The 5,391-nt window shown below is 44.5% G+C and overlaps 2 long non-coding RNA genes across 2 annotated transcripts; one reads left to right on the top strand and one right to left on the bottom strand.

Annotated features, from left to right (window-relative positions):
* Positions 1 to 218: 218 nt before the first annotated feature.
* LOC116599382 lies at positions 219 to 1,300 on the bottom strand. The gene is made up of 2 exons (XR_004289349.1): positions 1,045 to 1,300; positions 219 to 849 (listed from the first exon to the last, which is right to left on the bottom strand). It is a non-coding gene; the product is annotated as an uncharacterized LOC116599382 (long non-coding RNA).
* A 75-nt stretch (positions 1,301 to 1,375) lies between these two features.
* On the top strand, positions 1,376 to 5,055 carry LOC116599383. Its single transcript, XR_004289350.1, has 3 exons — positions 1,376 to 1,663; positions 4,020 to 4,105; positions 4,628 to 5,055. It is a non-coding gene; the product is annotated as an uncharacterized LOC116599383 (long non-coding RNA).
* Positions 5,056 to 5,391: the final 336 nt, after the last annotated feature.

Genomic DNA, 5,391 nt, shown 5'->3' with positions numbered 1-5,391 from the left:
ATCCCTGAAGGGCACTTGGGTCAGAAGGAACCCAGAGCAGACAAATCTTACTGCCTAACAGGGCGGAGCCCTGGGCTTCGGAGATCACTACAAATCACCCTAGACAGTGCTGGCAAATGTCACTTACCTCACCGTCCAGGAACCTGTGGTTCAGAACCCATGAAGAAAAGCCTTGGGTCTCAAACGAAAATGTCTAGAGTGAAGCCATCACAATGTGGTAGAATGAAATGCAAATTTAATTGGAGAAAAAAAAAATGTCTAGATGATTCCATCCTGTATTCAGGGACAATGCAATCCTGAGAATCTTTCTCTTTCTCTTTCTTCCTACCTCCACATTCTCAATCAATCCAAATAGTCATGAGTAAGCTCTTTCACTGTATCTGACTGGGATTAAGGGATTTCTGGTCTTTCCATCTAGTTTTAATTACATCACAATCAGATACCTTGAGTACCTTCACTGAGTGAGAATGCGCTCGTAGAGAGTCTTGCAACTTCATTTTGGAAGAGGTATGGTGTGCTGTGATTTTCCTGACATACTGGGCTTTGGGGCATGAAGCAGGGGGTAGGAGAGAGGGCAACTACTGTTAGCCATCTGGACATAACTCAGAAGGGAACTTGCCAGAGAACAAAGCCACTGTCCATGAGATGGGCACCTTGGAGAAAGAGCTGAGTGGGTTGTGAATGGTGAAAGAATGGTGATCAGGAAGGGGTAATTATGGCAAGGGTTAACAGGAAGATGACTGTAAGCAGCAACATTGCAGAAAGCACGAGGCAAAGGATGAGGTGTGTCCTGGGTGTTTGAGGACTGCTTTGAAAACTCATCTGGTCTCCTCTTGATCGTTGGCGCTCCTACAACAAGCAAGAATGAAAGGGATAGGGTGTCAGCAACCTATATTCCATCACTCACAGTTCCCTGTGAGCAAGCAGTTCCAGGCTCTCCCCGCCCCTCCTTCACTGATATCATTTTGGCTTCCCTGGGAGTGGCAGGGACACGGGGGACAGATGCTCGAGGCTATGGTTAGATAAAGGGTTGCTCAGCCTTACCAGCAGATGGACAAATATGAGTTCGCTTCAAATTGGCAGGCCGGGACCAACTTATTCGTCAAGTAGTCATATTTCTGGCAAAGTAGAGTTTGTGGTATTAACAGGTCAAACCAGAGGGACCTGCTTCCAGTGGTAGCTCAGGGCCGGGGAGTTACATCACAGACATATATTTTTAACCCAACCACTCCATTTAAGACAGTGACAGTCTCATTGCTCAGAAGGTGCTGCAGAAAGCCTACTCTTGGCTCCGTTGTGTTATTATCACCAGAGACCATTCTGATCCATTATGACATCACTCAGTCTATAGGAGAAGCGGAGGCTGGCAGAAAATCTTGAGGCAGGGGGTAGAGGAACTTAGTAAACCCGGTGTGGCTGATGTCCCATAATGGAGGTTTAGAAACACAGCAATGAAATTAGAGACCAGTACCCACCCAAAGAGAATGGGAATCCCGTGATTCCCCAGAAAGTAATAATGTAGAAATGCTTTGAGATTATTCCGTATTAAATGAAAAAGTTGACGTCTTTGCCCGTACCGGAGAATTGAAGTAATATTTAGGATTCTCACAGGGACCTAGATACCTTTGAAATGGGGGTTGGTGAGAGACTAGCCTTAAAAAAGGTAAGTGGCTGTGTAATTTCTAAATCCCAAATGACTCACTATCAAGGGAGCTCAGTTAGGAACCAGCCTGAAACAGGGAAAGGAGTGGCTCAGGCCAAGACCTAGACGTAAGGATCAAGGAGGTGCTTTCACAGTATTTTCTGTAGCTAAAAAGCCCAATCTGGACCTCCGTTTCAACCAATGCCAACCAGAAAGTCAGAACTTAATCTGTACGTGGAGATCTGGTCTGGGCTCTGCCATTTGTTCCTAACAAGAATCTGGAACACGTCATTCAGTATCTTGAATTTCCAACTTATAAAATGAGTCCACCGCTACCTGCTCTACCCACCTCACAAGATTTGATTTTTAAAGATGTAGGTGTGAACATGTTCCACAAATTAAAGAAGGCCTCACCTCTGTAATGGAAATTCTTACTAGTCACTGTGGTAGTTACTCTGAGTTCTTCAGTATGGGCATCACAGTAGAAGCACACACTGGGCAAGCATTGTCACGTACTTCATTGTCTCACGGGCTGGACTTTTTAAAAAGCAAAGATGGAATGCTCTAGAATGTTTATGGAACAATCCCATAGCCAAGTGTAACCTATTTATATTAGGTGGTGAGAACAAGTTCTGCTTCTAATTTCACATTTGTCTCTTGGTTCTTGATTCTCTTGAATTCTCACTCAGGAGAATCCTAAGAACAGTGAGTATGCTCAGCTCTAGTCATGCCAGGAACCTACTTAATGTTCCAGGTTTGGGCTGTCTTATTTGTAAAACCTTGCCACATGGAGTTGTGGTATTCAAGGAGATCGTACAAATAAAATGCCTAGCACTGTGTTGGCACCCAATGAATGTTAGATGAAATTATCAAGGAGGCAAAAGAGGCCAACCTGTGGAGTTTCATCTTCCTTGGCTACCTTATTTTCTTCTTGGTTCAAGGCACTGAGAAGCTCAGATGCCTCAAATTGATACCCACAGGGCAGGGCAGAATGACTGCTTAGGAATTTCTACCAAAGAGCCAGTAGAGGGAGCTCCCAGGTAAAACTGCTCTTCTCTAGCCTATATTTGCTTCATTTCTCCATGAAACAAATCTCTGCCCAGAGGCCACAGCCTTTTTCTCTACCAGAGACCTTTTTACTGAGAGCAAGCTGGAGTGCTGAGCAAAAGACCTAGACCCAGTCCTGCTTTCAGAGAATCCAGGAGTTCTTGAACGTCAGAGACATGTTGTGTCCCATGGCCTGGTTCAACTCTTAGACTCCAGGTGTCACTTGGAATAGAAAGGACAGTTCCTGTTGGGGCTGATCCAAGGAGATCTGGGGCTGAGACTTTGAGGCAAACACGTCTCTCGCCCTTAGAATCTTGAATGTGGTCTAGTTTTCCAGTCACCCTCTCTCCACAGTTATCTAGATTCATAGTCCCTGAAGGACCTTTATTTTAAATTTGTTATAAGGCAGTCATGAAGCCTGGCCACCGTTCACAGCAGAGTGAAGGAAATTGTCCTATCTGCTGTTAGGAGTCTTTAAACACAAGTATATGAGGAACTGAATGATGGACACGGCATGTCTTTCAGATAAAATACCTAAGATGGCTACCAAAATGTAGTGGGGTGGATTCTACTGAGGGTCTGAGCTGAGCTTTTCCAGTTCCTTCTCTGCTCAGATTCCTGAGGTCAACCAGGTAGCCCACTATCAGGGCACAGAGCTTTCTTCCTCACACTTATTTTCTAGCTCACAGTTAATCAATATAATAGTAGGAGCCCCAGGAGATAATAGGAGATATTTCTAGTCTTTCTTACAATTAACATTTGCTCACAGCCCGATTTTGATTAGCAGTGGCCTCATTTCTTTTAGGGTACCCAAGAGGCTTGGTGCCTTACCTACTTACAGGATGATACATAGCTTAGGAAGCACCCAGAATAAGGCAAAGACTTGACATATAGGAAGATTGAAAATATATGGGGCTCCTCTCCCTCCTTCTGTTGCACATTACCAAGACTAACAATGACCAATATTTATTGATTATTCACTGATCTCAACTACTGTGCTAATAGGTATGTATCATCCTATTCAATCCTTACAGCAACTGAGTGAAACAGTTCCTACTACCGTTACCATTTTAAAGTTGAAAAGCCGGGACTTAGAGGGGCTACATAACCTGCCATAAGTCAAACAGTGATTAAGTGTAACAGCTAGTCTGAGAAACAGAGCAGCCCCTCTTTGAGCCCTAGCCAGGTTTTCCAGAATAGACAATAGTGGAGTTCCCTTCAGTACTAGAAGTTTCCACGAGTAAGGAGAGCCAGAGCATACCTTAAGTTCTAACCAGGACCAATGGAAATATCTGATGCTCCTCCTCATCCCATTGTTTCATTTACACAGGGCGAGTGTGACCCTGGTCCAAACCATGGAGAGCAAAATGGACTCATTACATCTTTGGCAAATGCACTGGACTTTTATAATTTGAGGTGAATGGAATGACTGATATCTGGGGACTTAGTTCATGGATAGAAACCTCTAGGGCTCATGCCTGTAAAGAAAAGACTCTTTGAGAACTGCCATTAAGAATAATCTGGGAGGGGCACCTGTGTGGCTCAGTGGGTTAAGCCTCTGCCTTCGGCTCAGGTCACGATCCCAGGGTCCTGGGATTGAGCCCCGCATCGGGCTCTCTGCTCAGCAGGGAGCCTGCTTCCCCTTCTCTCTCTGCCTGCCTCTCTGCCTACCTGTGATCTCTCTCTTTCTGTGTCAAATAAATAAATAAAATCTAAAAAAAAATAAAGAATAATCTGGGGAAGAAGGGTAAGCTATGGACTCTATCAGCAACTCTCAAACCATGATGTCATCTGTCTGGATCTGTAACTTTGGCAGCTCTATTTACCCACCTATGCTTAAGGATCAATGTTGGCTCCTTTGACATAGGGGCTGGGACCTAGTAGGGAAAGTGCAGGCTGCAGAGCAAACATCACAGGAGGTACTCCTCATACCCATAGGTATCAAAGACTTCAATTACCCCATGAGCTTGGCTGCTACTACTCATCCTCCTCTTCAAGTCAACAGAAGGAAGCTAACCAGTGAGAACGCAGGCCTCTGATGACAAGGAGGAGAAAATCATGAAGAAGCTACTGCCTTGAAGAGCCTGAGAACCACTGGCCACAGGGAGAAGAGAGGACTCAGGTCCAGTCCTGTCTTATCCTTTTGGTTCCTCATCTCTAGGGCTGATACCAAGTGCTTTGACTCATGGAATAACTTGCTGCTGTGGACCACCAGTATTAGCGGATATGTAGGTTATAGGTTCTGATTGGTTTAACATGATATGTAAAGTTGCAAATCAAAACACAACTTTGGTCTAGATTGTAACTCAGGAGAGTTACTAATGTTTTGATTAGATCTCAGACTCATGCACATGCAGGGCTCATTATGATTAGAGATTTATGATCAGGTTAACTTCCAGGCCCTGATATGGATGCACCAACTCCTCAGCAGGAACTGGCCTTTATCATGCTGCAACCTGCCTCATGTCCATCCTGCTTTGAGCCCTTCAGGGCCAAACTGGTTATAGAGTATTTATGTTTTCCTTGAAATCTTCAAGTGCATAGAAATCTCCCAAGGGGGACCTGAAGGGGGGCGGGATATTAGAGACAGAGACTCCTGATGAATGGAGGAAACACTAATAACAAAAGCATCCAACTGACCACTTTTTATGTACTAGGCAATTTCCTAAGCACTTTGTATGTATTCATTTACTCATTGTAAC

This window comes from Mustela erminea, chromosome 9 (genome assembly GCF_009829155.1).
Source record: "Mustela erminea isolate mMusErm1 chromosome 9, mMusErm1.Pri, whole genome shotgun sequence".
In the NCBI taxonomy this organism is placed as follows: domain Eukaryota; kingdom Metazoa; phylum Chordata; class Mammalia; order Carnivora; family Mustelidae; genus Mustela; species Mustela erminea.
The sequence above is the reverse complement of the archived record's forward strand: the minus strand, read 5'-3'. Positions and strand labels throughout refer to the sequence as shown.